Source organism: Cydia strobilella, chromosome 3 (genome assembly GCF_947568885.1).
Source record: "Cydia strobilella chromosome 3, ilCydStro3.1, whole genome shotgun sequence".
Classification (NCBI taxonomy): Eukaryota; Metazoa; Arthropoda; class Insecta; order Lepidoptera; family Tortricidae; genus Cydia; species Cydia strobilella.
Genome location: NC_086043.1, coordinates 10,493,903 through 10,504,416, shown reverse-complemented (window position 1 = coordinate 10,504,416; position 10,514 = coordinate 10,493,903).

Below are 10,514 nucleotides of genomic sequence, written 5' to 3'. Positions count from 1 at the left end.
TTGAAGTAAAATCAAGTCAGAAGTTTGAGTAATATATAGTTGGTCAAACCAATTTGTCAGTCAGTAACAACCAGGAAAATTATACTCATCCCTTTCTTTTGGGTGCTAGTACTAGTGTAAGACAAAGATAGTATGATTCTCTCTGTCTATGTTTGAAATGAGACAGTCCTTTGACAAACTATATTCTTCTTTCGAAAGTGAAAGTATACAACTATCCACACAGCAGGCCTATAACCGCGAACATCAAAGTTCGCAAATTGCGGGTTATATACCCGTAGGGGATATTACTGCAATGTTCTATCACCAGAGTGCAGCACTGTGCCGCCAGCACAAGCCTTTTTAGTAAACCTTAAGGGCCCTCCACACTCATGCGAGAATCACGGCGCGAATCGCGCATGTGTGGAGGGCCCTATAGAGTAACTTATACATACTGCCCCTTTAACAGGTTTTTGACAAGTTTTCAGAGATAATAAAATATGACATTGATGCATCAAGGCGGTTTTATGGATGGTATAGAATAGAAAGGATGTCAATCTCTTATGGCAGAATTGTTGCAAAAGTGACCAGCTTTCAGCTGTAAATAATAGTTCCTAATCTCTCCGGTGGCGCTAGGTAGGCTCTGAGACCAAAGAGTATTGTAATATATAGGAGACTCTAGGACATAAACCATAGAGGTATAATAATGTTTTTTTTTAAATTCTTTATTCATTTATAGAGGGTTTTAAAGTTTTAAACAAATGCCACCCTCAAGGTATAATAATGTAGAGATGAAATGGGGGAGGGGCAGCAAATAACCCGACCAAATTACGTAGGTTGTTTCTGGTATGTTGTCAGGAATGTTAAAACGTGTTTTTAATTTTGTCGCATTGCGTATGTTCTGTCCCTCACGGTCGCACGGGTGCACATCTATATAAAAAACCGGCCATGTGCGAGTCGGACTCGCGCGCCGAGGGTTCCGTGCTTTTTAGTATCTGTTGTTATAGCAGCAACAGAACTACATCAACGGGTTTAAATTTCAACTGTCTAGCTATGACGGTTCATGAGATACAGCCTGGTGACAGACAGACAGACGGACAGCGGAGTCTTAGTAATAGGGTCCCGTTTTTACCCTTTGGGTACGGAACCGTAATACTAGGTGCATGGTCTAGGTACTTCAGTGTATGGTGGCGCCGCCTATTTACTGTTTTTTATGGTCACTTTTTGTACATGAAGATTCGTTTCCATCTACCTTTCATAGGCGGTTTGCTTACAGAAGATCTACCAGGAAACGTGAATCCGAAATTTCGCTATCTGCCTCTTTATTGCTCGAATATGCAAGAGTGACAGAGATGTTAGATAACGAAATTTCGATTTTCTTGTATCCCGATAGACCCTCAGATTGTGGTAGCGGTGCCCCCTACGCAGAGTTTCGCGCAATATTCCCTGACCAGCTTTCATAAAAAAAATAGTTAGTTCCTATTCTCTCCGGTGGCGCTAGGTAGGCTTTGAGACCAAAGAGTTTAGGAGACTCTATGACATGAACTATGGTTATGGTGGTGCCTCTATGAGGCATAATAATGTAGAGATGAAAATGGGGGAGGGGCAGCAAATAACCCGACCAAATTACGTAGTTTGTTCCTGGTATGTCGTTAGGAATGTTACGTGTTTTTAATTTTGTCGCATTGCGTATGTTCGGTCGCGGGTGCACATCTATATAAAATACTAGGTGTATGGTACTTCAGTGTATGGTGGCGCCGCCTATTTACTGTTTTTTGATGGACACTTTTTATATACAGGATGGAATTTCTAAATGGGTCAGTGAGGGCAGCTACCAGATGCCGTGCTGCTACGCGTAAACGGTTTTAGAAGACCTTCCCTCGATTTCAAGTTAATGAAGATTGGCGTTTACAGATTTTGAAAAAAACATACAGGGGATGCGAGAAAGTTAATTTTTGACAACCTTTTTTTTATGGCAATCGATCCCATTCCTATCCTGGATCAAAAGCTTGTATGGGACCAAAAAAATAAACGGCTAGAAAAGCCACAAATCGAGGAAAATTGTTCCCATACAATTTGTATGAAAAGGAAACTTTTATTTTTCACATGCTTTTTTTTATGCCAATCGATTCCATTCCTATCCAGTATCAATAGTTTCCTAGGGGTCAACTTACGGTAAGTAATGTATTAAAAAGCCACAAATTAAAAAAAAAACTTTTTCCATACATTGACTACACATCAAGGAGAAAACGTGAAATTTTATTCACAGTTTTCTATCTCGCCCATCAGTCCTACAGTAATGTCTTCATACAGTATTATGGTCCTTAAACGTAACAGGACACCCCCCCCCCCCGTGGACTGCGCGATTGTAAAGCTCCCTCCACACCCACAGTATTCGTGCGCGAATCGCGGCGCGAAGCCCCGAACACGAGTGTGGAGTCGATTTCGCAATCCTGCGACGCCCGCTCCATGCTCGCGCATCTAATTGTACAATATATGATAAGTATAATAACATTTTATTTGTACCCATCTTATTGTGGTCTAAATACATATGATACGATCTCATCAAGTTGTTTATTCTACTTGACACACTTCTTGTGCCTTCTTTAAATTCATCATGTGTCAGGTAATTGCGTATGCGACATTGCAATGCATCTCATTTGAGTTTTATGGGATACAGTATTGTTATTATGTGGTTTTTTTTTCTCCTTAAGTAACAATTTGTATGAGTGTATGTAGTGTCTTATTCGACTATAAAGCACCTATTTCGAAGGCAATGTTACCTACCAAGTAATAGCTCTAGGATAAATGGAAGGATAATTTGACTGGTATAGACAAAGAGTTAAGTACCTGAGGCAATAGGTCGACCGTATGTACCTATTTTACAATATTGGTGCAGTCAGCAAAATTACCTCGCGTACTTGTATATAAGTACGCGATTATCTACAATTCCTGCATACAAAATGGTAAGACACTGAAAATGTGCCGCAAAAAAGCTTTGGTAAGTGTAGGTACCTACAAATAATACTTATTCCAACATCTAATAATAACCCGGTGTAAAATAATGAATATTGTATTACGTATCTATACGTAGTAACTCCAAGGAAACAACGACATTCCATCGAGTTAAATTGAACAATGAAGATAACGGCCCCTTAAATCTAAGCCACACAATCCTAGTTGTGTTGTACACTATTTATTAATCTGTGGTTGTACCTATAAGTAACAAACAACTGACTTTAAATCGGTTCATTGGAGAACGGAGACTTGTTAATTTAACTACTACTTAAACTTTGGTCAAAAAGCATCAGTGATGCCTTTTATATGTTTGATTGAATCAGCACTAAAGAATGCTAGTTGAAGTCTCTTATTTGGAGCAACCCAACCAGTCTGTGAACCCAAAATCCTCCTGAAAAAGGGATACATGCTGATACCTGATACACATACGATAATATTTACACATACATGATACCTATATCACTTATACTTTCTCCATGAATAGGTTCTTATCCAGTTAGGTGTATAGTAGCCGTAGGTTGGTGATGGTTTCTCTACCCCACCCCACCACCCCGAGGTGAATGATCGCTCGAGAACTATTATCAAAGAGTTGATTGCAGAAGAGAAGTAGTCTAATAAAAAATGTTGGTAGTATATAGGTACCTCAAATTTGAAGTAGAATGCCGCAGTACGGCCCCATACAGGTTGTCAAAAGTTAACGTTTGACAGTTACCACAAAATATTAGCGCCATCTAGTTCCGCTGTCAAACTCGGGGGCACGAATTTTACTTGAACTTATACCTCTTCTAATCTACAATCAATAACTCTTTGCTATTATAAAATAATATCTTAATAAGACTTCATCATATTTGCCCAACTGGGTTGGTTGTGTTACTTGTGTTGCATCTCTTTCTTTAGTTAAACAAAAAAATAACCATATAATTTACGCAAAAGGAAAAGGACTAAGTGAATTGGTGCCGTTGACAATCTCTAATCTACTCTGTACTATGTGTAAGCAAAGAGGATATAATATTATAGAGCGGTACTGTCATAGTAAATTTTGTAACCACTGTAAATTCACTGCCATCTATCGACACACTTTAAAACTAAAAATGAATATTTATAAAAATACGATAAAATGTATTTAAATATGGATAAATGATTTTTTTTAATTTGCATTTATTATTTTGACCCATGTTCTTTCACTGATATGCGTTAAAATTGTTAAATAACAAACGAAACCGTCAGCGCCCTCTATACGAGAGTAGGCCAAAGGTAGTAGCGACATCTAATCGAGAATCAAATTTTCGTCATTTTCGAGGCACGTTTCTTCCTGTTTCTTCCTTAGACTGTATCCATCTATTACGGAGTTATATCTATCTTTGGTGTAAGTTAAAGTCCTATACAAAATGTGTGTTATGGAGGTATCTGGCAATCGGAAGTGATTATCCAGCGGCATGTTTCGGCCGGGCCGCATCCCCCAATGTAATTGCCTGAATTGGTTCAACCCGCAGGGGGCGGCGACAGCCTGACGTGCATCGGCTGCCTCCTCAACCACCCAGATACAACTAAATAAAGAAAGATTCATCTGTAAAACTGAACTTATACTGTTCCCAAGAAGGTTCAAATTAAAAAGTCAACAACCAGCAAGAGGAGACCAAGTTGATTGCGGCGGCCACAGAACTGATATTACCGATACGACGTTGACTCATCTGTTATTATTCAGCTAAATTCCGCCTTCACAAATTGCACGAAAATCGCCGTAGTCAAATTACTGCTTACTGAGAATTGGAGTCATTATCGATAATGGCCGTTGAAACTAAATAGTATAGTGGCTCCTGTAGATACGATACCTAACGTATTTCGAATTCAACCTTACCTAATACAAAAATACTTACCTACTTCGATTGCTCATCAGCATCCCGAATGTGACTTTGCCTCTGATATATATATATGAGTTGGCGCCAGCACGCTTTGTCTTGTGCGATGATCTCCCAGTGTTTGTTAGGGTTCCGTACCCAAAGGGTAAAAACGGGACCCTATTACTAAGACTCCGCTGTCCGTCTGTCTGTCTGTCACCAGGCTGTATCTCATGAACCGTGATAGCTAGACAGTTGAAATTTTGACGGATGATGTATTTGTGTTGCCGCTATAACAACAAATACTAAAAAGTACGGAACCCTCGGTGCGCGAGTCCGACTCGCACTTGGCCGGGTTTTTTTAAATACATATTGGAAATAAAGCAAACGGTAACGAATGCTTATATGTTATATCACCTACTTCAACCAATTATATGTTCAGTTTATGAAGCATATTACGTGATGATTACATCATGGCCTATAGTTTTTCTCGGATTACTGCCTTTGTAAACGGAAACTAAGGATTAGACAGAATAGTTTATCTTGAGTCGTCCTGTATCAGCACAGCACACATTGTTAACTGAACATATCTAATTAGGTACGTCCACGATCGCGGAGATAAGCTCCGTATTGTCGGGCTGGGGATGTTGATAATGGGGGCGAGATTGAATTGGATGAGCAAACAGGGAAGCGACGGGTCGGCGCCGGGAAGTGCCTGGCTTTATATTCCCCCTGCACAGGCGACACCAATACTCAGGCAAGCTAGTGTAACTACAAACTCGAGCTTCGTAACAACTATTCATAATTTAAGGTCATACTTATACTGGCCCCTCAGGGAGCACTCGGTACGAATAGGTACCTACAGAGCCTGTTCAATAAGCGCTGTGCACATTAGGACTTACATTAGGGTTTTCAGAACAGGGATCTACCTATTCACAAGCTACCTATATATTGATTACGTATTTAACTTAATAGAAGTTGTGTTAACATCCAGTTAAATTATTAAATTGACGTGTAGTAAAGTGCGAATGTATCGTACAGATACATTGTTTAATTAATAATTATAATTCTGATAGTGTTACGAAATATTTGACAAAGAAACGATAGGATACGGTCTGATACAAAAAAGCTAACACCAAATAATATCGTGTGACGTAATTTCTGGAAACGGTTAGTACTTAACATAAGTTACTATATAGCTGAATAAAATTCATCTAAAGCAACTGTTGCCAAAGTTCTAACTCAACTCAACTCTGAAGTTGCTGGAATTCAGCACAGTCAGCGTCTAGTGTGAACATGCCTTTCATGGAGAACGTTGGAGTTTGCTCGACAAATGTGTAAGCTTCGGAAAAGTTAAGTAAGACGCTGTGACTCGAACTTGTGGGTAGCGGGGGAACGGAAATCCTAATATAGAGCAATTTTGAAAATAATATCATTAACAATATTTTTTTAATTTTTCAATTTTACAAAGTGACACAGTTCTACTTCAATACCTATTTCACGAGACTTATGGAACTATACTGCAGATACGGTACATATTAATCATAAAATGATACGTAATATCCATATATCGAACGGGAAATACCTCTTTAACCCTTTAACTGCGCCTTTCATCTGTTGGTATAGTTTGTTTAGTTTTTGACACAAAATATCAAGATTGTATCCTTCAGATACGATATACCCTATCGATTTTTCTTTGTACAATATACCACAAATGATACGTAATATCTTATTATCTAACCCTAAGAAAGCAATTTTGAAAATAATTACATTTAGATTTTTTTTTTAATTTCTCAATATTGTAATATTGAAAAATTATACACATGAAAAACATTAAAAAAAAATCTTAAAAAAAAATATTTTCTAAATTGCTGTCTTGGGGTTAGATATCAAGATATTACGTATTATTTATGGTATATAGTACAAAAAAAAAATCAGTAAGGTACATAATGTACATATATCGTATCTTGATATTTTGTGTCAAAAACAAAACAAACTATACCAACCGATGAAAAGGCGCAGTTAAAGGGTTAAGAGGTATTTCCCGTTCGATATATGGATATTACGTATCATTTTATGATTAATATATACCGTATCTGCAGTACAGTTCCATAAGTCTAGTGAAATAGGTATTGAAGTAGAATTGTGTCACTTTGTAAAATTGAAAAATTCAAAAAAAAATGTTAATGATATTATTTTCAAAATTGCTTTCTTGGGGTTCGATATCAAGATATTACGTATCATTTGTGGTATATTGTACAAAAAAAAATCTCTATGGTATATCGTAGCTGGAGGATACAACCTTGATATTTTGTGTCAATAACTAAACAAATTATACCAACTGATGAAAAGGCGCAGTTAAAGGGTTAAAGAGGTTTTTCCCGTTGGATATATGGATATTACGTATCATTTTATGATTAATATGTACCGTATCTGCAGTATAGTTCCATAAGTCTCGTGAAATAGGTATTGAAGTAGAACTGTGTCACTTTGTAAAATTGAAAAATTAAAAAAAAATTGCTAATGATATTATTTTCATAATTGCTTTCTTGGGGTTAGACATGAGGATATCACATATCATTTGTGGTATATTGTACAAAAAAAAATCAGCCATATCGTGTCTGGAGGAGCCCAAACTTGGTATGTTTCTGAAAATTCTTTTTGTTTTAATTTAAAAAAAAATGCCCGAAATGTAATGATGTGATATATTTTTAGAATCGCCTCAAAAAGCCCTTTCGTATATATATACCACACTTGATAGGTTTTGAAAAAAATTTTTTTTTTCATACAAAAATAATAATGTTTTACCACTCCCCCCCGCAGCGAAATTTTTTTAGGAACTTCGGGTCAAAATTTTTGTTTTGGCTTCTAGTATGTGTGTGCCAAAAGGCTAACCTGTACATCGATTTGCGGTATTCCTTTGAAATTGGGGTCGAGCGGCTTCCGCTACATCGTCATCGTCGTTAACTGATAAATGTTTCAAGTACCCGAAAATTGAAAAACACATTGTTTACATTTATTTAACTACCTAAAGATACAGACTATAAGGCAAAGTATGTTTATAAATGGAAGAAAAAACTGAGTAAACCAAAAGGAACATTGTTTTAACCGACTTCAAAAAAGGAGGAGGTTCGTCCGTATTTTTTTTTGTATGTATGTTACCTCATAACTCCGTCATTGGTGAACCGATTTGGAAAATTGTTTTTTTTGTTTGAATGTGTATTGTCCCAAGTTGGTCCCGTTTTTGTCAAAACCCAGTTCTGATGAATCCAGGGAACGGGTCCATATTGGGTTGCATACAAATGAAAGTCATATCTTTGATACGCATAACCACTTGTGTCATATAATCATCATTGCGCATACAAATCATTAGTCATATTATATTGTGTCAATTTAAAAAAATTATTGGAACAAATTAAATAAAAATATAGTAACAAAACTTATAAACTAAACGTAACTAAAATATACTACCTATCCTAAACCTTAACTAAAATAAAAATTCACCCCTCGGTAAGGTGCCGTAGATGCTGGCAGCATTACCCCGCTGAATTGCAATACTAATGCGCTGTGCGAGGAAGCTGCCAGCCCTACGATCCCCAGTCACATCCACCAGCCTCTTTGATAATGCTCCGAAAAATTTCAGGGCACCGCAGGGCACGGGCCGAGTGTTTCCACACCAAAAGGGGTAAAAAGATATTCTTGGCCGACACAGCTGTACTTGGCCCTTTTTCTCCGCTCAGCCGCATCCGCAGCCGCACCCGATGAGACGGAAGTGCCATGAAGATGGGACGGGGCTAGTGTATCCACGCAAGTAGCGTCCCACACCAACACCCGCCCCATCTCCCACGGAATCAATGACATTCCGTCCGGCCTCTTACCATCGTCCCTGAGGACGCCGGAAGGCTCCAGCAAATTGTGTCATACATTTTTAGCCATAATATTTGATGCCATACTTAGCAGTTGTCATACACTTTTTGGTCATATACATTTTAATTATAATGAATCAAATGTCATACAAACTAAAAGCATATTTCATCATCATCATCATGTCAGCCGATAGACGTCCACTGCTGGACATAGGCCTCCCAAAGCATATTTATCGATACTTAATACGTAATAAATATAACGTTTTGTACCATAATAATTTTGAACCATAATGATTTAAGGCATACTATGTTATTGATAGCCGTACATATACCCACCTCCATAACGTCTAAATGAAAATGATAAGCAACGTTAGAAACTCCTCGAAAAACCTGTTCCCTAATGACAATGAATTTTTTGACATGCCACTTACCTTATAACATAATGATAAATTATGAATTTGAAATATTTAAATTAATACATGAAACATATAAATAATTATAAATTCTAAATATAATATAGTTAAATGAATGTAACAAATAAACATATATGTAATGAATCATAAATATAATTGTCATTAAGACTGTCTGCCTAAAAAAACCTCAACTTTACCACGTGTATGTAGATTGTAGGTTTAATATGTATAACACATAAACAGACCTGTAACGATTGTTATTATTAAACTTTCATTTTCTCCGTCCAAACACTTAATTCGACGGAGCCCCGCTCACGCGGGGCTCCTTTTCTGCGTGGCCTTATCCTTCGGATAAGTAAAGAAACTGTGAAAGAAACCTAACGAACCTAACCTACCTACTATTTAAATAAATCTATATCTATGATAAGTTTCTTTTATAAAACCGTTACTCCTACTGGAGGGGGCTCCTCTCCTTCGATCTCCTCTCTTTGTGTGGTTATATAAATATGACTGAAGTAATATTTGCTTCATGGGTTCCTTATACTACTCTTTGGGTTCCTCACAACCATACATTTTTATTATTCATGCTTTTTACCATTAATAAAAAAAACATATTATGACCACTTGACTAAAAAAAATATGACATAACTCATTTATAAATGACAAAGACCCAGTTATACTCAGGAATAATTCTGACTAAAGATTTTTATGACTTACAATTTTATGCATAAAGTGTTATGACAATTAAAAATATGACAAAAGTTATTATGCGACCAGAGGGCGCCCCCCTCCGGCGTTGCCCTTGAGTTAGGTAAGTAATTCCCGTTAAAACTGGCACTGATGGGAGTGATGGCCATGGTGATCAGTCCAGGCAGCACCTAAAAAACTAGCTCCGCCACGCTATAATATCTAAGTACAGCTCTCTCTTGGTTCGCCTAAACTTTGACATGTTGGCCATTTATTCGTCGGCATTAGAGATCACCTATAATACTTAAGTGTCACCCAAACTGTACACAAAAATAAAAGGTGTCGCTAAAATCAAAAGCCACGATAAATAATTGCTGTAGGTAAATTTACGTATATCGACGAAATTCCTTTTACATAAATATCAGATTAATGCGTAGCTAATAAAAGGCTTGGGCGCGAGAGGCGGCGCCTTTGACCGAGCAACTCATTTACATGTTTCAAAATCTGGCCGCGCAGGTCAATGATTCCCATGTATTGCGCGACCGCAGGCGAGCTCAGTTCTTGCGCATACAAGTGTAACATGATCTCGATATTTGTTACCACTATTCATATCGAAGAACGCACATAATTTTGGATACCTTGAGTTTAAAACTTGCTATTGCACGGTAAGCGGTTAGAATGACAAGCCAGGCCTCACCAACTTGACGCTAGTGCTG